This window comes from Ursus arctos, unplaced genomic scaffold (assembly GCF_023065955.2).
Source record: "Ursus arctos isolate Adak ecotype North America unplaced genomic scaffold, UrsArc2.0 scaffold_9, whole genome shotgun sequence".
Taxonomy (NCBI): Eukaryota; Metazoa; Chordata; class Mammalia; order Carnivora; family Ursidae; genus Ursus; species Ursus arctos.
In genome coordinates this window covers 50,486,895-50,513,821 of record NW_026623111.1, presented here as the reverse complement: position 1 = coordinate 50,513,821, position 26,927 = coordinate 50,486,895, and the positions used below count along the sequence as shown (strand labels likewise).

Below are 26,927 nucleotides of genomic sequence, written 5' to 3'. Positions count from 1 at the left end.
ATTTTACCAAAGAAGACATATAGATGGCCAACAGACGCGTAAAAAGATGCTCAGCGTCACTCATCATCAGGGAAATGCAAATCAAAACCACAATGAGATATCACTTCACACCAGTCAGAATGGCTATTGTAAAAAGACAAGAAATAACAAGTGTTGGTGAAGATATGAGGAAAAGGGAGCCCTTGTGCATGGTTGATGGGAAAGTATATGGTGCAGCCACTATGGAAAACAGTATGACAGCTTCCTCAAAAAAATAAAAATATAAATACCATATGATCCGGTACTTTTACTACTGGGAATTTACTCTAAGAAAGAAAACACTAAGATATATGCATCACTATGTTTATTGAAACATTAGCATTATTTACAATAGCCAAGATATGGAAGCAACCTAAGAATTCATTGATAGATGAATGAATAAAGAATAAATGATATATAGATCCACTGTGTATGTATCTCTAAATACACACACATATACAATGTATGTGTATATATGCATATACACACACACCCACACATATATACACATGTACACACACACAGTGCAATATTACTAAGCCATAGAAAAGGATGAAATCTTGCCATTTGCAGCAACGTGGATGGATCTAGAGGGTATTATGCTAAAAGAAATAAGTCAGACAGAAAGACAAATACCATGTGATTTCACTTACATGTGGCATCTAAACAACAAAACAAATGAACAAACAAACAAAACAGAAACAGACTCGTAAATACAGAGAATAAACTGGTGATTGCCAGAGTGGATGTGGGTGGCAGGATGGGCAAAATAGGTGAAGGGGATTAAGAAGTACAAAATTCCAATTATAAAATAAATAATTCATGGGGATGAAAGGTATGGCATAGGGAATATAGCAATAATATTGTAATAGCTTTGCAACTAAACTTAACCTGTTGAGCATTGGGTAATATATAGAATTGTCAAATCAGTATGTTGTACACTTGAAACTAATATAACGTTGTCAACTTATCTTCAATTAAAAAATGAGAAAAAATCTACATTTTAATAAGTTTTGACATGCATATGCTCATTAAACCATTAAAGCAATAAGATAATAAACACATTCAACACTTCTGTTGATTTTCTTTTGCCTCTTAGTAATTCTGTCCTCAACATTTGTTGCCATCCCCGAACAGGCAATCACTGAGCTGCTTGTTGACACTATAGTGTGCATTTAAACAATTTTGCATGAATGTATTTATATAGAATTTATGATTTTATCCAGCTTCTCACTTAATATAATTATTTTAATATTCATGCATGTTGTTCTATATATCAGTAACTCACTACTGAGTAGTATTCTGTTGTATAAATATCTAAAAATTGTTTAACCATTCAATTTTTGGTGGGCATTTGAATTGTTTCAATTTTTGGCTATTACAAATATCTATGCCTCCTAGATTTGAATGTCTGTTTTCCCTCCCTGCCCCGAGATTAGGGAAGTTTTCAGCTATCATTTAGTCAAATAAACCTTCTGCCCGTTTTTCCCTCTCTTCTCTGGGACTCCGATGATAGGAATGTTATTAAGCTTTATGGAGTCACTGAGTTCCCTAAGTCTACATTCATGATCCAATATTTTTCTTTCCCTCTTCTTTTCAGTTTCATTATTTTCCATAATCTTATTTTATATATCACTTATTAGTTCCTCTACTTCTTTCATCCTTGTGGTCATTGTGTCCAACTGATTTTGCATCTTGGTTATAGTATTTTTTATTTTGGGCTGACTAGTTTTGGGGTTATTTATCTCTGTGGTAAGGGACTCCCTGGTGTCTTCTATGCTTTTTTCAAGCTCAGCTAGTATCCTCATGATTGGTGTTTTAAATTCGAATTCAGGCATATTACTTATATCTACTTTGATTAGCTCCCTGGCCATGACCGCTTCTTGTTCTTTCTTTTGGGGTGAATTCCTCTGTCTGGGCATTTTTTCTAGGTCGCTGTCCTCTGTGTATAAATCCTGTTATGTTTCCTGCTCCTAAAGTAATAGCTATATTAAGAAGAGATCCTGTACTGTCCAGGGCCTGACGCTTTCGGAAGTGTTTCGGGTGTATGCTGTGTGCACTCTGCTATTGTGTTTTGGCCACTCTTCCCCTCAGGTCAGTCCCCTGCAGAGTTTCTCCTCCCTACAGCGGGAAGTGTTTGGACCTTGCCCACTGTGCAGTGAGTTTTAACTAGGTGTGTTTTGGTCTGCTTGTTAAAAGAGGCTAGGTCCTGTTTCCCCTAGAACTGAGGTTTTGCAGCACTCTATGGTCAGTAGACTTTGTGGATGAAGGGGGTTTGTGCTGGTCTTCTGTGGGGGAGGGGGACTGCTGCTGCTCTGACTCTTCAGGCACACTTGCCCTAATGAAAAAGCACTTGCAGAGCACAGGGGGGTGGGGCATGGTGTCAGTGACTCAGGCCTCCACCGTGAGCACTGTGTTGTTCACTGAAGTCTGTCTGTGTTGATGGGCAGGGGTAAAATTGGCATTAGCCTGCTCTCTCATACTTGGAGAGGGGAGTTCCCACCCACTGCTGTTCAGGAACCCCTCGCAGAAGAGGGAACCATTTTCCCCTCTTTGTCCCAGGCTTCCCTCAGATCCCTGCCTTTACCCTGTCTGTGTCCAAGCCGTCTGCCCAAACAGCAATGCAGTGCTCCTGTGTTACTGGCACAAAAACAGAGACATAGATCAATGGAACAGAAAAGACAACCCAGAAATGGACCCACAACTATATGGTCAACTTATCTTTGACAAAGCAAGAAAGAATATCCAATGGAAAAAAGTCTCTTCAACAAATAGTGTTTGGAAAACTGGACAACAACATGCAGAAGAATGAAACTGGAAGACGTTCTTATACCATACACACACAAAAATTCAAAATGGATGAAAGACCTAAATGTGAGACAAGAAACCATCAAAATCATGCAGGAGAACACAAAGAGCAACCTCTTTGATATTGGTTATAGCAATTTCTTACTAGACACGTCTCTGGAGGCAAGCGAAGCAAAAGCAAAAATGAACTATTGGGACTTCATCAAAATAAAAAGCTTCTGGAGGCACCGGGGTGGCACAGTCTGTTAAGCATCTGAGTCTTGGTTTCAGCTCAGGTCGTGATCTCAGGGTCGTGAGATGGAATCCTATGTGGAGCTCCATGCTTAGCGCAGAGTCTGCTTAAGACTTTCTCTCCCTCTCCCCCTGCCCCTGGCCCCATGCTCTCTCTCTCTCAAATAAATAAATAAAACTTAAAAAAAAAAAAAAAACTTAAAAACGTTCTGCACAGCAAAGGAAACAATCAACAAAACTAAAAGGCAACCTATGGAATGGGAGAAGATATTTGCAATGACATATCTGATAAAGGGTTAGTATCCAAAATATATAAAGAACTTATCAAACTCAGCACCCAAAAAACAAATAATCTGGTTAATAAATGGGTAGAAGGCATTTAACAGACATTTTTTCCAAAGACATCCAGAGGGCTAACAGACACATGAAAAGATGCTCAACGACACTCATCATCAGGGAAATACAAATCAAAACTACAAAGAGATAGCATGTCACATCCATCAGAATGGCTAAAATTAACACACCAGGAAACAACAGGTGTTGGTGAAAATGTGGAGAAAGGGAAACCCTTTTACACTGTTGGTAGGAATGTAAACTGATGCAGCTACTTTGTAAAGCAATATGGAGGTTCCACAAAAAGTTAAAAATAGAACTACCATAGGATCCAGCAATTGTGCTACTAGGTATTTGCCCTAAGGATACAAAAATACTGATTCAAAGGAACACATGTACCCCAATGTTTATAGCAGCATTATCAGCAATAACCAAATTAAGGAAAGAGTCCAAATGTCCGTCAGTTGATGAATGGATAAAGAAGTGGTATATATAAAAAATGGAATATTACTCAGCCGTGAAAAAGAATGAATTCTTGCCATTTGTGAGGATGTGGATGGAGCTAGAGTGTACTTTGCTAAACGAAACAAGTCACTCAGAGAAAGACAAACACCATATGATTTCACTCATATGTGGAATTTAAGAAACAAAAACAGATGAACATAGGGGAAGGGGAAGAAAAAGAGAGGGAGGCAAACCACAAGAGATTCTTAACTATAGAGAACAAACTGAGGGTTGCTTGAGTGGAGGTGGGTGGGAGATGGGCTAAAAGGGTGATAAGTGTTAAGGAGGAAACTTGTAATGAGCCTTGGGACTGGGCGTTATATGTAAGTGATGAATCACTAAATTCTGCTGCTAAAACCAAGAATACACTATATAATAACTAACTAGATTTAAATAAAACCTTGAAACAAAATAATTATGCTGTGAACATTTATGTAGAATTCTTTTTATGGACATACCTTTTCTCTTGGGTACATGGGAGTGGAATGGCTGTATCATATTTTAGCTGTATATACAACATGTTAAGAAACTACCAAGCTGTTTTCTTAAGGGGTTGTACCATTTCATGTTCCTTTTAACACTATGAGAGATCCAGTTGCTCTACATCTTCACTGTTTCCTTCAGTCTCTCTCTCTATTTTCAATTGTAGACATTCTAATAGTTGGGTAGTGGTATTTCATTATCACAGTGTAATGTAATAGTTGGTATACTTTGTCATCCTAATAGACTGAATTCTTGAAGTCAGGCATTGATTCATTTCTTTGTATGTGCCAGTCACTTAGCATATTATCTTTCAAGAGTTGGTGCTTAAATAAATTTAATTAAATTGAATTTTTAGTATGTAAAATCATATCTAGTTTGTAATTTCTCCTTGTATTTTGTAAGTCAGTGGAAAAATGAATATTTGAATAATTTCAGGGTTGGACTTGTAAATATCTTACCTTTGACTATTCATTTCAAAATACAAAAGCACTATAGTATAATTTTTATGTTCTTAATTCATTCAGATCTTCACTTCATTCTAGTGAAATTGGTATAAAATTATGAAACCTACTCACACAGTTTTATTTTTAAAGTTGTAAATGAATAAAATCCCACTTAGCCCAATCTGCAGTCACGTTTATTTCCTTGAAGATTTAAATAGGCATTTGTAATTGTTTATTAAATTGTTCTTAAAAATTGTGTGCAATTAATTTTATTTATGTATTAATCTTATTTATTCCCTTACTAGTATAAGGATCAATTAAAAGTATTTTTTATTTTATATTTTGTTTAAAATGTTGACTTTTGCTCTTTCTAAAATTAATCAGTTTTTCCTTCTTTTGAAATGCAAAACATACAATACATACAAGACATCAATAATTGAGAAAGTCCTGAATACATTTTTCTGCCAACAATAGAGTCTAAATATACTGTTTAAACAGAGTCATTCAGTTTTCAAAATATATTAAGTGAAATCATTATTCAGTATTTGTTGCTTTTACTACTTCCAAAATTTTTACATATTATCAAAATTTCTCATTATTGATAAAAGGTTTTCATTTAAAGAAAAAGAACATAATTAGTACTGAGGATCATTTTCTTCCATAAACTAAATGTTTGTGTAACAACCCCCGCCCCACCCCTGGCCAATACTTCAAATGTTGAAACCTTAACCCCAAGGTGATGGTGTTAGGAGGTACAGCTTTTTGGAGTGATAAGATCATGAGAGCTGAGCCCTCGTAAATGGTACTAGTACCTTTATAAAAGAGACCCCAGAGGGGTCTTTTTCCCTTTATGCCATGTGAGGACACAGTGACAAGATGGATGTCTATGAACCAGGATGGGGAGGCCCCAACCAGACACCAAATCTGCTGGCAGTTTGATGTTGGACTTCTCAGCCTCAGGAATTGTGAGAAGGATCTGCTGTTTATAAGTCACCTAGTCTATGGTACCTTGTTAAAGTAGCCTCAGAAGACTAAGACACTTTCTACCCAGAAAGAAAGAACAATTTGTTCACAGAAAAAATAAATAAAATAATTAGAAAGCCAGGCACCATAAAATAAGACCAAACAAAATAGTTAATTTCTGGATGGCAGAGAACTGATTCAACACCTACGTATCATTAAAGATAGACTGAGATATATTTAATTCAACTCTGTTTTTTTAATCTATACTTCCATATGTACACATGCATACCCCAATAGAATTTTTAATTACCCTTTACAATCCAGTATTTAAACATTAAAAGAAGAAAGAAAGAATTAAAAAAGAAAGAAATACAAAGCATTTATCATAGAATAAGGGGTTTGTCTTAATGTAAACCATCTGAATTTCCACCGTTTTGGAGGAGGTTGTCCTGTCTGCTGAGAACACTGTTGTTTTGTTGCCTGAAACACTGCTAGCAGGTGGTAAAGATGAGGATAAGACAGAAAGTGGAACACATGCCATTTGAGAAAGAATGGCTTGCTCTATCTAGATCTAAAAATTATTAAATGGCAATTCTACAATATGTTGTTAGAAATTGATAGCCAACTCTACGATGTCCTAAGAAAATGAAGTACATTTTACCAAAAGACTGTAAATATTGGTGTTTATATTCTCTACAACACTGAGCTAGTAATATTTAATAATAATTAATGTTATTACCAATGCCCTTCACTCTCAAAAGCTGTATAAGCTGGCAAGGTGGATTAGTGACACATGTTTCATTTTTGTGATATTGAGACTCTATAAAATGACATATTAAATTCCTGCCTGAGCTGATTCAGCTCTTCATTTTTTTAATATAGATAAAATTGCTTACTATAATGCTTATTGAGGGTTCTCCTTTGAGCGAGACTTTAAATACTCAGTTGCTCCCTAATGTCCTGGGATTTTTTTTTTCCCCTGCTCAGGAGTTCCTTCAACAAGGCTGACTGATTTCCACTCCAAGTCATGGTTTATTTAAAGTAGAACTTAATCAGTCTCCTACTTCATGGAGGGTGACCCTAAATGTCTAAAGAGGGAGTGACAAGAGGAGATGACAAATTAAATTTCAGTGCTCACCACTACCTTATAATGTTAATCAGTAGACCAACTGCTCCATATCCTTCATCATGTAGGATTTTTTTTTACTACTATAGTCATAACTCAGAATTAAATGTTTAAATATAAATATATGAAATGTGACATGTTTTGGAATTAAAGTGACAAAGGATACAACAATAACTACCAGATACTGTCCATCAGCAGAATTTTACATATGATATTTTAAAGAGAGTAAGTACTAAGAAGGTTGTGTTATTAATTTACTAACTTTGACTGAAACAATCTTTAATAGCTGTCAGGTGCTAGGTACTCAAAAAATAGTCATCAAATGCCTATCATGTGCCAAGCATTGTTATATGTGTTCTCAGGATACTACAGCAAACAATGATGTGCTGTCTTTAAAGAAATTAAAAAGGCTCAGTTCTACCTAGTTTTTGAACCCATCCCTGAGCAAACATGTTTGATTAGTATATGGTGGTAGCAGGAGATGGGATCTGAAATAAATTTAGCTGTAATTAGCATAGTGAGCCTCCCTTGTTGCTCTGAGCCACTGTGTTGATGTATTCAAGTAAGCTCACTGTCTTCCATTATCTATCCTTGACATGGACTTTTGTTTGGATGATTTTATCCCCAGTGGGATTAGAGTCAGGCCCTCAGTTTCAGCCTGTCCTTTTCATCCAGGATTCAGAAAACCTGCCTGGACAAAGCGGATAGCTCACTGAGAATTAAGATGTATCATTCTATCGGATTCTGAACTTCTACTACTATCCTGCAGTTTGACCAACTTAATACAATGGTTTGCTCACCTTCCTGGCTCTCCCTTCTATTTTGGATATAGCTCACGTTCAACCTAATCATTTAAAACAAAAATTGGCAAACTAAGGTGTGAGATCCAAATCTGACCTTCCCTTGTTTTTGTAAATAAAGTTTTTGGAACACAGCCACGCCCATTCATTCCCATATGGTCTAGGGTTGTTTTCATGCTAGGATGGTAGACTTGAGTAGTTGCAGTGCAGACCATATGGACCACAAAGCTGGAAATATTTATTGCCTGTCTTTTTACAGAAAAGTTTGCTGAGCCTTGCTGTAAGGCTTCTATTTGAAGTTGTTAACTATAGACACTATCTTTCTGACAAGTGGATTTGCATTTTTTACTAGTAATCTAAACATTTTGTTTTTTTCTGCCCAATGTCTTTCTGTAGTTCCAGCATATCTCTCCAGGAAGCTTACTTAATGTATAACATTAAATTATTTCCTTATTGTTCACTGTGTAATGTTTCCTGATAGCTATTCATAGGCACAATGATGATAATAATAGTGAGACCAACAAGAAAAAAATTTTTTTTTCACAGGCACCACTTCTATCTCTTTCATTTCTCTTTGAAACAGAGACTATCAGGACTAATTAATCACCCATGTTAGATTTATAAATCCTTTAACAGAAATAACCTTATTTGTTTTATTATCGTCTGTAGTTGGGTATCTTTTTTGCTCTTTTTCCTGCACAGGTTTGAAACTGAGGATTCCGGAATTTGCACCTGAGAAGTCACAGTTTAAGAGCTCAGGTGTTGGAAACCAGTGAGACTGAGTTTATTTCCCAGGCCCACCCCTACACTCTGTAAAAAAATTATCATATTGCATTCTGAATTGTTAATTATTATCAAAATAAATCAATATGATGTTTTCTATATGATCAACAACATTGACTGCAATGAGACTACTTAGCTTATATTTTAATTGAAATTTTATTTTATTTGAAAAATGTGATTTTATATTTTGAATATACAAACATATAGATTTCATGTGGGTATGAGTACATATGACATTTCACAGGCTATAAGTCATCAGTATGCTCTTGCCACAACCAGTAGCATCTGTGATATTGAGCAGCCTCACAGGTCCTGACACATAATAAAGTGCTATATGGATGAAACAGGTAACAGGAGTGTTCCCTCCATACTTGAAACCAGACCATCTTTACTGTCAGCAATGCTTAGATAGAGTGTGTAAGAGTTCCTTTGAAATGTTGATCACATTTTATCTTGATTTTTGCTAGAAAAACTAGCCTTACTGTGCTCTATTTTCATGAACTACCCCCAGAGTGATCAAGTATAGTTCAATAAATATCTCTGAAGATGCACACCTTATAAAGCCTTTGTAAAAAAATGTATTTTAATTACTATTTTAGTAGTAATTATACAGAAAAACAATTCCATTTCCAAATAGTACTGACCCTGCAATTAGATGTTTTAGTGGGATATAAAAGTTTTAAAAGATAATGGTGCAAATATTCAAAAGAAATTCAAAAATCAAAATTATTTTTAAAAGAAGAAAAACAAGGAAAGAAATACAAAGAAAAATACTCAAGTAAAATTGCAAACATTTGTCATGCTGTTTGGTATAATAAATAAAACAATAATGGTGAGGGATAGCAGACCCTCATTAATAGCACATATATCTTCCAGACCCCATATTTGTGCAGACTGAATGTAAACATGGTATATTTATATTAGAAATAAATATATTATATCTTGCATATGTGATATTTATCTTAATATATGTAATACGTAACATACTAATAAAATATATTTACTGTATTGCACTGAGAAGTAAACTTTGAGATTAAATAGGAAAAAGTGTATCTATGTGTGTATACGTGTATGATGTGTTTACTCAGAGAGATAATGGGAAGGGTAGTTCTCAAGTTATTAACAAGTGGTTTAACCTGAGTTATATATGTGAAAAGTTTTAATTTTTTTCTCTATACTTTTCTATATTGTTAAGTATTCTATTGAAAGTGTATTATTTTTGAGAATGTATTATTTTTATAAGCACAAAAGCTATTCTTTCCAAAAATTGATCTTGCTTGTCAATAACCACATGTTGCTTAAAAGTATAAAGTTTAATTCCTTGTTGTGTATATAATTTCCTTCATGATCTGACTCAGTTTGTTTAATCTCATTCTTGGACTCCTCCACCTAAATATAACATGTGTCAACAATACCAAAATATTTTTAAAATCTCCAAAGGCCATTTCTTTCATGCTTCCATGCATTTGTTGATTGTTTTCCTCAAGTTTAATCCTCTATTTAATTATCCATCAAGCCAGTACTCAAGAAATATTGTCTAGCCAACTCAAACTAAGTGAGAGCCAATCAGAGCCCAGAGAACCTAACCAGGCCAAATATAAAAAGTAACATTGACTCTTCAATGTCCCCATTTCTTCCATTGTATATTGCTGTATCTCTCTTATTCTTCAAGCCTAAATTCTGGAGATTAGATCTAATTCAAGATCAAAACAAATATTTTTTTTACTCTTTCTTCTCTTTGGTCTGGTATTTCTGTGAAGTGATAGCTAAGAGGACAAAACAGACACAAAAGCAACCTGTTTTGGTCATGTGCTGATAACTTCTTTCTCTTTGAGTAGACAATCTCTTATCCTATCCATCCTTACTAATATCCTTAGTCCAATTAATTTGAACACGCCTCTGTGTTTAAAGAGCAATATGCAGTATATTGAACCATTACATTTTATCAATAAGGACATGTTAAATTCATAAAATATAATATTTCTGAAATCAGAGATGTATCTTAATATGAATGGAATGGTGTTTTAGTGTTATGGTATAGTTTGATAGTAAAATTTTTAATTTTGTAGTGTTATATAAAATAATGCTATATCTTACAATCAGTAGCATCTTAGAATTGATTGTGTGAGAGGGAGCGTGTGTGTTTTGGACAAGTCTTACAGAATGTAAACTTCTTAATAAGAGTGAACACTGGGTCTCTGGTATACTTGGCACTTACTAGCCATCTAATAATCACTAGTAAATTATTAAATAAAATGCTATCCACAGCAACATATGTGGATGCATGTAGTCCCACTGGAATGCCGAGTGCCTATACTTGAATACTTTAGTAACACCTGAACGTATTCCAAGATCTGCATCTGAGGAGTATATGCACATCTCCAAAGCTGAGTGTAAGCAGGGGAAGATAAGCTCAGCCTAAAAATTTTGATTAGAGCTGCTAGTGAGAATGAGAGAAAACTCCAGTTAATCTAAATTCGTGTATGCCAAGAATTTTGCAAAAATAGCATGATCAGTATTACCAGGAAGTATAAGTACATGGTAGGAAGTGCTCTATTGTGAAGTTACTATCCTTGGTTAGCATAGAGTAATGTCTCCATTCCTTTCTTTTTTTGCTTTTCCTTTTCTCTACTTCTGTCTCTTTATCAGTTTTCATAAAGAACTCTCCGTCCATGAGCTTGTGTATTGATGTGAGATTTCAACACCTGAATCCCCAGAACCTAAGAATATATTTCCTTGCGTGGTAAAAAGAACTTTGCAGATATGATTAAGGTTCAGGACCTGGAGATGAGAGATTAGATTATCTGGGTGCACCGAATGTAATCACAAGTGTTCATATAAGAAGGAAGTGAAGGCAGATTTGACTACAGAAGAAGAGAGTCATAGAGAGAAAGGCAGTATCACAAGGGGAGCAGAGATTGGAGTGATCCAGCCACAAGCCAAGGAAGTAGGCGACCTCTAGAAACTGGATTCAGAAGTGAGAAACAAATTCTTCCTTGCAACTTCCAGAAGGAAACAACCCTGCAGACAATTTAATTTTAGTCCTTGCTTGCTTCAGACTTCTGACCTCCAGAACTGTAAGAGAATAAACTTGTCCTGTTTTAAGCCACTAAATTTGTGATAATTTGGCACAGCATCAATAAGTAAGTTAATACAAAGTGCTACACAGTTCCATTTTTAGCTCTTGTCTAACTATACTCCCATAGGAGATTTCATCTCCGCCTGAAGTTGTAGTCACTATCTATAAGCGGTTGGTGCCCAAATTCTTTTTCTGATGAAACATCTCTATCTAGATCTTACACATGCAATTTTAATACAAAAGGCTTCTTTCAAGGCAGATTCTAGGATGTTTGACCATTTCTTCACAAATTACAATTAAGTACCAAATCTAAGATCCCACATCTTAATTGTTCCTAATTTACTTATTTTAAGCCCTCCTCTTCTCTCACAGCACCATTGTGATAAATTCTGTCATGTTTCCATATTGTTGTAAGAGTGACATTTTTGGAACACATTTAATTATGTCAATTCTCTGCTTCTAATTTTTTTCTGTTCCTAATTTTTAAGAGATTCTAATATTAATAATATAAATCTTATCTATTTAGTAAGATGCATATATTCCTTTGTTCCTTTATAGTCTTATCTCAATATGGAACAGTCTCCACATATATGTTCTTAAATGACATTGATTGTTTCAGGCCAGTTATTTTGAAGACTATCCTTCATTCTAGATATGTGTGATTGTTTCTTCATGGAGCTATTAGCCTTGTTCTTTCATCTCCTGTATTTCCTGTAAGTGAACGTTAGGCATTGGGGCTAGAATAGATTCAGATTGCACATTTCAGGGATTTATATTTCCTAGGTGATTTTGGCTACTTATATTGTACTACACCAGGAATATCATGGTGTGAGGATGCAATTGTAAGAATGATCCTGAGTTTGATCATTTTAGAAGGTGTATTTTTTAAATTTACAATGTACAATTAATATGTGGAGTGATAATGGGCATCTTGTTTATATCCTGTTTTCTAAAACAGTTTCATGTAATGATTTTAGCATCCACCGATTATGTATGATCAAATGGATTATAACATGGAGTGTTATAAACGTGATTTTTAAATTCTATCACTTATAAGTTCTCATTCTTCTGTATAGATGTAATATATATATATATATATATATATATAATTCATGGATTTTTTATTCAGTCTGTTACCACCAAAATAACATATTCCTTTACTGCTTACATCAAAATCTACTACTTACTACTAAAATAATTGACTGTTATTGATAATTTAAGACCATCTTTACAATTCTAGGATGTTTTTATCTCATGAGATATGCTAAAATCAATAATTTTAACAAAAGAAAGTATTTATGTTTGTTCTGTATCATAGAGAAAAGGGTACTATCTAAGCACTTACACTGTATGAAATCACTGTTCTAGGAATTTTCATGTATTCTTTTTCCAGTCAATCCTCAAAATATAGTATGTCTCTTGTAACATTTGTTCACCACCCCTTACTTGCTATCTCCTTTTACAGATCAGAAAATCATACTCTGAAAGGCTAATTAATCTTCCCAAGAATACATAATTAGTAAAAGGTGAGCAGAATTTAAACCCAGGACTTTCAATTCCTACCCACCACAGTGCCTCTCTGAAGGTCTAGTCACCTTTATTTCACTGTTATGATTAAAAATAGTGACCATATTAGTCAGGATTCTCCAGAGAAACAAAACGAACAGTGTGTGTATGTGCGTTTGTGTGTGTAGAGAGAGACCGAGAAAGAGGGATTTTGAGGAATTGTCTCAGGCCAGTTGTGGTGACTGGCAAGTCTGGAATCTGCAGGGCAGGCCAGCAGGTTAGAGACCCAGGGAAAAGCCAATACTGTAGTCTCAAATCCAAGGGGAATCTAGAGACAGAATTCCTTCTTCCTCAGAGGACCTCATCTTTTTTTTCTGAAGACCTTCAGTTGATTGGATCAGACCCATCCACACTGTGGAATGTAATCTGATTTACTCAGAACCTACTGATTTAAATGTTTATCACATTTTAAAACACACCTTCACAGAAATATCTGGAATGGTGTTTGACCCAATGTCTGTGCACCACAGCCTAGCCAAATTGACACATGAAACTGACCTAATGTGCTAAATTTCCATTTTATTTGTATATGTTTTAAGTGCCATGCTTCACACATTTGACTTCTCCAGTGAGTCTTTTTTTCTCATTGAAATAAATATCCACATTTAAGTTCATTAATATTTTTTTGTTTTTTATTGGTTGTATTGTTTATGGATTCATTAAACTTTGTTTCCCCATCCATCAATGATGTGTTTAATATTTATTAAGAAGTATGATATATTTAAACTAGGCTGTCTAGGAACTATAAGGGGCGTAGGTTAATGGCATCAAATTTTAATCCAGAGATGGTCTTCCTTGCTGGTTTTATGCACACCTTGTTAGATCTTAAAAATAATTTTGCAGTAAAACCTATGGACAGAGACAGTGTTCTTCCATGAGAGTGAAAGTATCATTGTGCTGCAAAAAAATACTTGACTGAACCCTATTCTCCAAGGAAGTATCCTGGGTCCTAGAATGCTAAGTAAAAGAAAGGCACAATATCCCATTCAGTCTTCATCTTCAGTCAATATTTTTAGGAGATGTGCTTCTAGGAAGGTCAATGTAGGCTTTCAGGAAATTAGACAAAATATAGTATCCCTGGGATACTCCCTGACTACAAGTGAAATCTTTGTTGTTCAATTCATTCATTGGGTTTCAAAATGACATCAAACGCCTAAAATCCCCACATTCTTTCATGAGTTATTTAGAATCTCCAAAATGTTCCATCTTGATTCTCCTGCAACCTTAAACTAAGGTGATATATCAGTATGTCCAATAACTGAGAAAAGCAAGTGGTAAGCTGTCTTGCCTGTAGTCCAGGTACCACTTCATTCATCCTGACCTATTCCAATTATTCCCTGACTTTATTCTTTTACACCTATTACATTCTGGATAATTTTGTATTTATTCTTTAATTCTATAACTTTGACCCTCAGAATTGTGGCTGAGACTCAGCCCTTCAGCTGCTACTTGTTTTAGGTAGGAGCCTAGCTCTTCAAGATTTAATTTCAAATTGTAGATTAATTGGCTGGTGTTATATTGGGTCTTTTCCAATCCCTTGCTTATATGCTTTGGAGTAAGACTTGTTCTGAAAATAATGCAACACTCTGCGTGGATTGACAACAACAAGAAAGGGATCATTTGGACATTCATCTAACATCTATACCAGAAACTCATACCTCTAATGTGTTTTTAGAAACCACTGGTAATTTTTCAAAATGCTACACGCTTTAATCATTTGATTGGAAGCTTTAGTATTATTTAGAAATAGTGATTATCCTACTGATTGTGAGGAGCGTAGAAAGAGCCTAATGACTTTGTTCTTTATATTTTTGATATTAAAAAATGATGTTAGAAAAGTCCTATGGCTCATAGGAAATTTGTGTCTATTATTGAAGAGGACCCAGTGGCATTACCTGTTTAGCTTTGCCTCTGACCTTCAATATATCCTAGAGTTTCAGAAAATATTCTTTCACTAAAAATGAATGAAACCAAAGCAGAGAATTTCAAGGAAGAACTTGAGCCTCAAGGGATATAGGCCTGTACACAGATTAGCATGACTGGAAGTTGAACAAAGGGGCAGCCGCAGCTTTCCCCTGACCTTTTCCCTTCACTCAGTGGCATTTATATGAGCTTAGACTGCAAGTATTTTCGAGATGGCAGAAAGCAGATCTGGACACAGTTCAAGCTATACTGATTCTTTTTTGCTCCAAAGAAATGTAGCAAGTTATTTTTTCTCTTTTTTTTCCCCTTGACCCCTGACATAAATAAAAGAGAAAAAAAGAAGAGGAGAGAAAAAGAAAGAAGAAAGAAAGAAAGAAAGAAAGAAAGAAAGAAAGAAGAAAGGAAGAAAGGAAGAAAGGAAGAAAGAAAGAAAGAAAGAAAGAAAGAAAGAAAGAAAGAAAGAAAGAAAAAGAAAGAAAGAAAGAAGAAATTAACTGTCTCAAGGTAAATATAGAAAATGAACAATATATTCTAAATTCTACACTGGTAGATGAAAATCTAGTTTTTGATACTAAGCTACAAGGCAGTTAAGTTAATGTGAATTTATTCTGTTCATCTTATGAAGAGGAAATCCTTTATGCCAATTTTTAGAGAGAAAAATTTAGGGAGCACTAGGGCAAAAATAATTAAAATGAAAACCACCTCTGTATTCACTAATGTATTTCCAATAACCCATTTTTACAGGTTTTTCCTGTATAGGTATTATAGTTGTACAGTAAGAAGAAAATGTGAATAGTAGCAAAATTAACCTATAAGGAGTCATTCTCATATGCTAACATTTGTGTTGAACTTATTAATTCCTGGAAACTTTCCTAGCATTTATTTTTAACTTTTTGACAATTGTTTCTATTAAAGCAAAATTAAAGTAGACATAAACACACAGATTATAATACACATACACACAGACACACAACTATTGACCTTGATGCACCAAAAGACAAAAGTCTCTATAGCCATCCCAAATATTCTCACCCAACTGACATCACTCGCAATTTAAGTTGATAGTTTCCTGCCTACTCTCAGCTTTTCACTTAAACCCTTTTTCCATCTTGTCTTCTGAGGATTTTTTTTAACCACTCAACTGAGGTATGATTGACATGTAAAAGGTCATACAAAATTGATGTATATAATTTCTTGAGTTTGGAGATAAATACACCCCCATGAAACCATCACCACTATCAAGGCCATAGACATATCCATTACATCTCAAAGTTTCCTCCCATTCCCTTCATTATTATGATGATAATTATTATTTTTGTGTGTGTAGGCAGTAAAAACACAAAACATAAAAGCTACCCTCTTAGTAAACTTTGAGAATATAAAGCAGTATTGTTAGGGACTTTGTTGGTAACTGAAAAATCGCTTGGATACAATTAGGGACAACTTATAAGTTTTAGGGAGCTGGTGTTCCTCAAATAACCCTCAAACAGTGGGGACTGGCGTCATCAAGGAATCAATGCAAGATCTCCCTTCTTCTGGAGGGATGATTCTGAATCTTGTTCCACAGTTTCATAGAGATTTCTTAGAGGACTGAGCCAGAACCCTAAAACAGCAATTATATTAACCCAAGTTTATCTTCCCTGCCTCACACTCTCTGACTTGTACTCCTGAGATCACCTCTCATATGCATTACCTGTACCCAAGTTTTTATCTCTAAGTTTGTGCTTAGGACAACTAGAAACTGACATAGTGGAACAAAATAAATACAAGTTGTTCATTTAAGTTGTTAAAAAAGTCAAGGATAAAATAGAAAACCTGGTGAAATTGAATTCTGACAAGATTGTAAAATGACCAAAACACACTGGTTTTCAATTTAATTATTTTATATTTGCAGATCAAGACTCCTATGATAAATGCAACTATATTAAAGCTATCTAAGTAAAACTATTTTAAGTGAATGATACATTTATTTTTACTGATGGTAGAATAAAATATAATTCTGCAGTTACAAAATAATTGGAAGTTCCCTCTAATTAATTTTGATAGGATTTCAACTGTTCATATTTGTTAGTTGCCCAAAAAAAGAAAATAATTCTAGTCAATATATTTATCATTATTATAACTAATATCTTCTCTATTGAAAAATCTGTGTTTGGTTTAATCCTCAAAATTACTTAACTATCTTCAAATGAATTCTGTTCCAACTAAATTTTTAGTTCCTCTTTTCTTGCCGTAGAGAATAAATCACTTCCCTAAGGGGGGCGGGGGGACGGAGGTGATTCACACTACCTGCCTTAAAATAAATTTATCTTTATTTCCTTTTAAATAAAATTTGGATATTTATTATGCCCATAAGGCAACATCACTTACAATACGTGAGAGTGAGCTTGTGCATTCAGGGTTGCCAGTAGCCCAGCTCGTTCTGGGTAAGCGTAAGCAGTAATACCCATACTTTTTTATTGGCTAATGTCGTAAGGTGGCATCTGCCATCAGCATCCTGATATAAACTCACCATTGCTACAGCATCTGTTCCATCACACAATGTTCTATTTCTGTGTCTCGCACATCTCACTAGAGAGGAACAAATAGACTATTTTAAAATAAGTTGCCAGTGTTTCTAAATGAGAACTCAAATCATCTTGCCAGAAATGTGCGTGTCAGAACAAGAATAAACTATGACTTGTGACTTTAAAGAGCATTAAAAAATGGGTTAATTGTTCCATTTATATTTAAATATTAAAATTATACAATTAGATAATGGGAGCACAGATTTATGCTCCACTTTTCATCTTTTTTTTCCCTATATGTGTAACTTAGTTTTCATTTTGGACTGTAAATCTATTAATAAATAGCACAAAATTGTGACAGATGTTTTTGAAACTTGGTAGATTCAACATAGTTTATTTTCTGTGCCAGGTATTTCTCCTGGGACACAGTGAATTAGAATTGAAACATGAATTCATCGATCTCTTCATCCATTCACTCAATAAGTATTAATTGATCATACTATGTTCAGGGACATAGGGATAAAATAAATCTTTAAAAGGCAGTGACAGAAATGTGCCTGCTTTCAGGAAGCTTATCATTCTGGAAGAAAAAGGTGGAAAATAAGAAAATAAAACATGTAATATACATCAGGTGACATTAGTGCTGTGAAGGGAAATAGAAGAGGCTATGGGATAAAAGTTGCAAAACGGGGTGTTACTTTAGAAAAAGTGATTTGAGAAAAGGTTTCTGATTCAGTGGAAAATATCTCAAGTGAAGTTAAAAATTGAAATCAAAGATTAAGGAAACGTATAGTTATTTCTCCCTTGTAGGAAAGCTGATTATAAAACATCTTGAATTGTTAAAAGAGAGTAATATACTTGTGGCAAAAGCTAGTCAGAGAAACCATAAGAATCAACAAGACCAAGATTTTGCAGTCCCAAAGCAGAGGATAAAAGTATGTAAGAAAATGTCAAACAGGCCAGTCCCTAGGAAGGCTTTCTACTGTGCTTCAGTGCAAGGATGTATTTTGATGCAAACCCTGTACATAGCTTACACAACTTAAGGGAGAGGAGACTGCTTTTTCTTTGCTTAAGAAGTGCAGCATAAATTATTACCACAACGTTAAATTAGTCTTCTTACTGCTTTACAACTGTTTGAGAACATTTTGCATGAGAAAAAATATGTCCAAATATAAATGAAGGCCACCCAATGTGTGAAAGGTAGCAGCATTTTGTGGCACATGGGGTGTCGCTCAAAGAAAGAAAAGACATGACAAAATTTCATTCAATCATGTATTTATTCAATTAATTTATTTAAGCAGTATTCCCTTTAAACTAAGTAGAAATACTGTAGGACTAAGAGCTTCAAGTTTTTATTGCTGTTCACAGAACATAAAACACTGCCATTATTTCATTTTGTGTGTATTTTAACTTAAAAAAGGCTAAAAATAGTTCTGAATGTGTAGAACATAAATTACCAGAGAACCATGTTATATTTAAACTAGATTTTCAAGAATGCTGGATGTAAGCTTCTGAACAAATAAATCAATAAGTGAATAAATCAATGGAAATATTTGAGCAAATACAGCCTCTTACTATGATGTTAAGATAGGATCTTTTCTTTCATCAAGCTTTGAATTTAGTTATAGCAATAGCACCTATTAAAATAATGGGGAAGTGCTAAAGAGGTAATGGCCAGTATTATAAACATAAGACTGGATCTGCATATTATTTGATGGTGTGTGCATATTGTTGTGAAAATCATACAGGGTCCAGGGTCAAAAGATATGGATTCCTACCTTATCACTGCAGTTTCCTAACAGGATAACTTTGAGTTTCAGTGTGTTCATCTCTAAGTAATCAACTATGTGGGACACCTGGCTGGCTCAGTGGGTTAAGCTCCTGCCTTCAGCTCAGGTCATAATCCCAGAGTCCTTGGATTGAGTCCACTGTCTATTCCTTGCTCAAAAAGGAGTCTGCTTCTCCCTCTGCCTACCACTCCCCCCTTCTTGTTCTCTCTCTCTCCCTCTCTGACAAATAAAAGAATAAAATCTTTAAAAAAAATAATCAGCTATGCAAAACTTTCTGAGGGGAGGCAAAGAGAGAAAGGGAGAAAGACTCAAATGAAGCAATGCATATGAAAGGTACCAAAAGTGGTTTTGGTTTTAACCACCATTAACACAATATTTCAGAAGGATAGTTTTATTGATTTATTCATCTCTTTATTGATGTTTATTGAGCCCCAATTATATGGCAGGCACTGTTCTGGGTGCTAGATACATAGCACAGAAGAGACCAATCCTCTGCTCTGGGCAAGCTTATATTCTAGGGGAGGGAATAGAAAATGAACAAACAGGCATGCCAAATATCAGATAAAATTATAAACACTGGAAAAAAATAAAGCAAAATAAGGGGATGCAGAGTGACAGCCTTTGGGGAGAACTCTTCTATTTTATTATGTTTTAAAGATTTATTTATTTATTTTAGGGAGACAGAGAGTGAGAAGGAGAGAGCATGTGACCGAGGGGTGGGGGGAGAATCTCAAGCAGACTCCCTGCTAAGTGTGGAGTTTTTGTTGGGCTCAATCCTACCACCCGTGAGATTATGACCCGGTCACACAACCAACTGAGCCACCCAGATGCCCCTGGGAGAACTATTTTAAACAGGCAAACCAGGGAAATCCTTTCTGAGATATGTCACATAATAAAAGATACACATGAAAGAAGGATGAAAACTATGAAAGTTTTTAGGGTAAGAGAGTTTCAGGAAAATGGAGAAATAAATGCAGGCACAGTAGGGGAAATAAACTCTGTGTATTGGAAAAAGAGCAAGGAGGACAAAGTGAGTGAGGAGCAGTATTATAGAAGGGAGGGCCAGAGGGTTTGTGGAAGAGGACCTAAAATGGGAAGGGAGATGGGGATAATCAGAAAAAACAGAATGTAGAACTTTACCAGGATCTGGAAGGAAAGTTGAGATTTGTGTAGAGAAAGAGGAGAAGGGAGGGCCTCCATGATGAGGGAAACATGGAAAAGGAATTGAGTAAAGTAAACATTAAAATATTGAGGGAATTAGGATCATAATGGGAACTGTAATGGGATAGTGAGTCAAAGCGACAGTTTAGAAACAAGCAGCCATAAAATGGCTCTTTGATATAAAAATTGTTTGGCAATGATAAAAAGGATGGTTTGAAATGATGAACATCTGAGGTCAGAGGTACCCACAGATGATACATTAGCCCAAGTAGGCTAACTGATTTAAGAAATGAACCACTAAATCTCACTGGGTTTGCACAAATAGTTTATCTCTTTTTAAAATCACAGAGAGGGCAAACCCTCATGGGGGTGCCACTCTACATGGCCATCCAGACCCCCACACTCCTGCCACATGGTTGCTTCATTGGCCTCTGAAGTCCTTGAATTCCTCTCCTTTCAGCCAACTGATGAAAAAAATATGGCCTGGGGTTCAAGGGCGTTTCTTCTCTATTCTGGGAAGCGGAACTGATTTTTTCGTATTCAATAAGCTGAACCCAAGTCAAGTGGCCACATGTCACTGAAAAAGAGCCTGGAAAATACAGTCCAGTTGTATAATCAGGAAGGAAAACAAAACAGAGAAAATACAGTCAGAGATTCATAGACATTAGGTGTAAGTAAATAGCACAAAAGAAATGTAGTCAAAAAGAATATATATATTAGAAAGAATAATAGCATATGTAAAATAAATAGCACAAAGAAAACCACCCAATATCATAGATGCTATCTCTCTTATTTTAATATTCCTATTAAAATAAATATGAAAAATTATCATCAAAAAGCTTTTGGATAAATATTATTAGGGCCAACTCTTCATAACAAAATGTTCTTTTATTAAAATATTACCTTTAGAGTTGAATTTCATATTTTCTAGTTTTCTACCCACTCTTAGAGTACAGCAGTGTGGACTGTGGCATTTCAATAATGGGATTATTTTTAATCATTTATTTTTTCTCATGTTCCCTAAGTGAATAATGCTGGTTCATTATGTCCTCATTCTAAAATGCAATATGTGTATGCATCTGTGTGATTTTTATTTATTGAAAAACTATTTTTTCTTACCAATTAGAAACAAAGAGAGCTTAAAATGAAGTTTTCCTCTTAATTTAAGGCAGATATATAAAATCAGCAGCTTGGTATCTGGAACTATTTGGAAGCATTAATGAAAGCAAGATTTTAAAATATAAAGTAATATTCTTTAAAGATAATGTAGTAGCTGTGAACTTATCCAGAATGGTTGTTAAAATCACATATGGCCTTACAAATCTGACCTGTGGGCTGTGACTTAAAATGACCCGGTGAAAAGTTGATCAATTTCCCTATGCTTTAAACGTCTATGTAGTAGTAGTGGCGATGGTAGTAATAGTAGTAGTAATTATAATAAAACAATTGCATTTTTTTTAGATTTTATATATATATTTATTTGACAGAGAGAGAGACAGCCAGTGAGAGAGGGAACACAAGCAGGGGGAGTGGGAGAGGAAGAAGCAGGCTCCCAGTGGAAGAGCCTGACTTGGGGCTCGATCCCAGAACTCCAGCATCACGCCCTGAGCCGAAGGCAGACGCTTAAGGACTAAGCCACCCAGGCGCCCCAAAACAATTACATTTTTTAAAGTTCACTAGGTAGCAATTCTCTTGATCAAGGAGACACAACACAGAATTATCGTTGATTGAATTCTGGTGTAGCATTAGTTAAACCTATATGTGTGAAATAACTATTGGCTTTACATCAGATCTAAAATCCTCCTATCATTCTCTCATATTTATTCTCTCTCCCTCTCTCTCCTGCTATTATCTGGTGGCTAAAATCTGACTTGATCTTATCACTCAAAAATATTAACTTCTGATATAAGCAGGTTCTATAATGGTAGTGCTTGTGGAAAGCAGTGTTTTTTAGAAGTATTTTTCCTCATATATCCTCCATAAGAATTTAGAATAAAACAAGTGTTTTAAAGAAAGTTTCCAGGTTGACGACTTAATGGTAACGGTTTAAAATAGCTAAGTGTTTTAAAATTTTGTGTCATTAAATATTGGCATTTAAAAATGGACAGGTTATGTCAACTTTTTAAATTCTATCCAATGAGATCTAAATATCATGATTGGTTACAAAACATGGCTAATTTAAAAGAAATAAACAAGTGTTACATCGCATGGTTTTTACTTCTTTAGATCATATTCAATCCCAAGTCCTTCATCGAATTTTATTCAAATATCTACAATACATTTAAGTCTTTGTTGAAAGCCTTTTATTGTTTCTCTACAATAAAATATATATTTAAATTTAAAATTATTTTTAAAATTTCCTATAAACATAAGACAGTAAATATTAAAAATTATTTTATGTTGACATACCTTTACTATTATATATAAATGTAATGAACAATTGATCAAAGATATTCTATCATGTATCCATGGATGAATATTATTTATTGTGTGAGTAATGTGGAGTTGAACATTCATTCCATTCTTTTATTAAAAAAAATAGGTCTGAGCATGAAGAAACTATGTTCATACAACTAAATAGATTTGAACAGACTTGTTATAAGCCCATAACTAAATTCTTTGAACCTCTTCTGAGTTTTGTGCAAAAATCTCATGCTGATTTCCCATTTAAAAAATATTCCATCATCTGTCATCCGGTAACTAAATTTGGTTCTCCTTCAACTCTGTTAAAAAAGTATGAATTGGAAACCACCTGAAAAACTATTTGTCTTCTAGTCATTAGAGTCCTTCATTTTCTCAACCTTAACATCAAAATCTAGTTTATCCTCTATATTTATACCAGAGAGGGAGAGGGAGGTAAGGAGGAAGAGAAAAAGAGAGAGAGGGAATGAGAGAGAATGAGGGAAACACTGGAGAATTTTACATTCTGAAAAAACATACCATAATTAGCCTTAGGATGGGTGAGAAGTGTCCCTTTTTAGTATAAAGTGTACATGATAAATGTAATAGAGAAAGGAGATGTAGGAAAGAAACTGCTTCACTCAGGAACCTTATCAGTCTTAGGAAAGAATCCATATGGAAGTGAGGATCAGGAAATTAATTTTCTCAAAACCATCTGTGCTTGTATCTTATAACCCCAGGCTACGTATACCCCAGTTGGAAGACAACTGGTCGGTCTAAGGAGGCTGTCTGCAAACTGGAGACAATCCCTTGGAGAATTTGAATATGCAGACTGACACTGTTTCCTTCCTTAGTCCCTTTTTGGGGGGGTCACATGTCACAGATGGCATGCGATATGTCCTGTATAAAGAGTAGAAGTTCCACATCCTAGAATGATTGACAGTGTCACACTTAATCTTCTATTTGCTTCAGCATTTTCCAACTTAATGAAGTTTGCATGTGCACAGTTGAATGGACTTACACACTATATGTCCTTTAGATTTAATTAGTACAATACTGACAAAATGGACCAGTGGACTACAAAGATTTCTGCCAAATAAACATGTATTAAAGATAATCAATGATTAATAATCCAAACATGAGCAAACATCAGAAAATGGCAGAAATCAAGTTCAATCTTCTGGTAGACCAACTGCAACACAAAATGTGATAGTTTAAACTGACATGACAAGAGGACGCCAGAAAATTTCTAAATCATGAAGAGACAATGTGACTATACATGTACTTAATGAAATCATTAAAAAAAGTTTGATCATTTTTCACACCTCTGTATTTTGTTGTGACTTACAATGTACATACTTCCATTAGGTAAGAAGTATGTGTACATAATTTACAAATAAATAAATGTATTTTGGAATATTTGTCCAAAAATGTTTTAATGAGGGGATGTGGTATCAAAAAATTGGGGGGACCATACTTGCTTTGGCAGCACACATACTAAAATTGGAACAATACAGAGATTAGCATGGCTCCTACGCAACATGCAAATTTATGAAGTGTTTCATATTAAAAAATAGAAAAAATTGGAGGGACCACTGGTCTAGAGAAAGCACTAGGGTTAACTTTCTTATATGATAAAAAGAACAATAGCTTAGGAGCTACCTATCTAGAAATTTTGTCAGCTTTATTTCCTCTCGATATTTTGCCCTAAATGGCAAATATAGAAGAAGCAGTGAAGTTTGGGGACAGTCTATTTCCAATGATGCTTATGACAACATAATTATGCTATTCTACCTTTGTAAATAGTGTCAATGATATTATGGTTTTCACATAATTTATATGTAAATAATTAAAGACAATGATTTTTTTGGAACAATATCATATAAAGATTAGAAAAAGGTATGTAATTAGACACAATTTTCTTGTAAGGTGAGTCATTTCCCAACAATATTCTCAATATAAATTCCAACGGAACTTCCAGAATATTTGAGTCATGACCTGAACACTGCTTTGTCTGAAGCTGGCATTCCTACCACAGAGAAGCAGAAGTCTCTGAAGAAAAAAAAAAAATCGGTCTCTTTGCCAATTTTACAAGTTGGCCATAGCTATAATCATCAATTCCTTCACAGATACAGAGTTTGCATGTAAGATTTTTTGTGTGTGTCTGTGTCCTATAGCTCTGGGCAGGTGTTCAATTTAGTGATGATATTACCATTAATGCATAGGCTTCAGGTTAACAAACATGGAACAAATAATATTTTTATTTCGCTGCTGACCAAATTATAGATACTTAATTTCTAGAAGATGCGTGACTTGAAATACCACTGTGCTTTAATATAATCAATGGGTAACATCTAGCTCCTTATTTCAGATGTAAGAATTACAATCTAGACAGAAAGAATACAAAAAAAGTGCTAAACAACTCAAAGCAAAATTCATACAACTTAGAATACACAACCACTTGGAAAAGAACCAAAATGAATAAATGAATTTGGGCAAATTAGCAATTCTCAAGCTAGGACATGTGAACAAGCTGGACTATAAGATTGAGACTGAAACTGACTTGAAAACAATGAAAAATGCAGTTCTAGAAATGGCTATAAGAAAAAAATTTTAAAAATGGGAAAATGGCTCCTTATTAGGCATTGATCTTTTTCAGCCACACATGCAAACACAATTACAGCAATTTTAACAGTAGTTGTTTGCAAATTTGAATAGTAATTATACACATGTACATGGTTTCATTAGAATTTAATGCTTCTCTTTCCAAAATAATGTTATTAACTAAAATTTAACTGTTTTTACTTAAATAAAATAAATTAATGATACCGATATCAGTTACTCATAACTAAAGTTTTTTTTTTCTTTTTAATTTAGGCTTCTACTTAAAATTGATACTCAGGATACCATCAAAAATTTTCATTAAGTAAGGAGGAAAAACATATTCCACTTAAAAAATATAGCCTAACATAAACCCACAGCCAAGTACTAATCTAGATTTAATAGTCAATATCATAGTGACTTTTGTGATTTCCTTAGGGTAATGCTAAAAAGCTTTAAAGCAGTTTGCCTCAAATTGTGTCTTTCCCGGGTTTGCTACTCATCCAAAACATAACCCATTAAAGACTGTTAAGTAAGAAGGCAGGAAAAATTAAAGAATAGGAAAAAATGCATTGTGCATTTATTTATAAAACCTATATTATTTAAATATATTTTGTGTCACCAGACTGAAAATCTGTATGTCTTCTAAATGCAAAGATACTTAAAAATCAGCATTTTAGGGGTGCCTGGATGGCTCAGTTGATTAAGTGTCCAATGTTGGTTTTGGCTCAGGTCTTGATCTCATGGGTCAAGAAATCAAGTTCCAGGGCGGGCTCCACACTCAGCAGGGACTCTTGCTTGAAAATTCTCTCCCCTTGTCCCTCCCCCCATTCACATGCTCTCTATCTTTCTCTCTCAAATAAATAGATAAATATTCTAAAAAAATCAACATTTTATTTTGAACATTTTGCAAGTAAATATACCATGATCTTGGAATTTGAAAAGATTCTTTTTTTTTTTTTTTGAGATTTTTTATTTATTTATTTATGTATGTGACAGAGAGAGAGATAGCTAGCGAGAGAAGGAACAAAAGCAAGGGGAGTGGGAGAGGAAGAGGCAAGCTCCCAGCAGAGGAGCCTGATGCGGGGCTCGATGCGGGGCTCGATGCGGGGCTTGATCCCAGAACGCCGTGATCACGCTCTAAGCCGAAGGCAGACGCTTAATGACTGAGCCACCAGGGTGCCCCCAGAATTTGAAAAGATTCTTAACACATTTAAGGATCTATGAATTAGACATAATTTTAATATAGAGTAGTTATCACAAAATCACAAAGTATGACAATTTGTATAAATTTCTTACCTTAGAACATTTAAAAAATCAATTTAACTCATCTCATAAATATGGCTTGATTATACACACATTATTGTATCTCATATTATTCTAGATATTGGCAGCAAAAATTTTTAGT

At 34.6% G+C, this 26,927-nt stretch overlaps 1 pseudogene; it reads left to right on the top strand.

The window, feature by feature from the left end:
• The first annotated feature begins 24,395 nt into the window (after nucleotides 1–24,395).
• Nucleotides 24,396–24,489, top strand: LOC113262577 (U6 spliceosomal RNA; annotated as a pseudogene).
• Nucleotides 24,490–26,927: the final 2,438 nt, after the last annotated feature.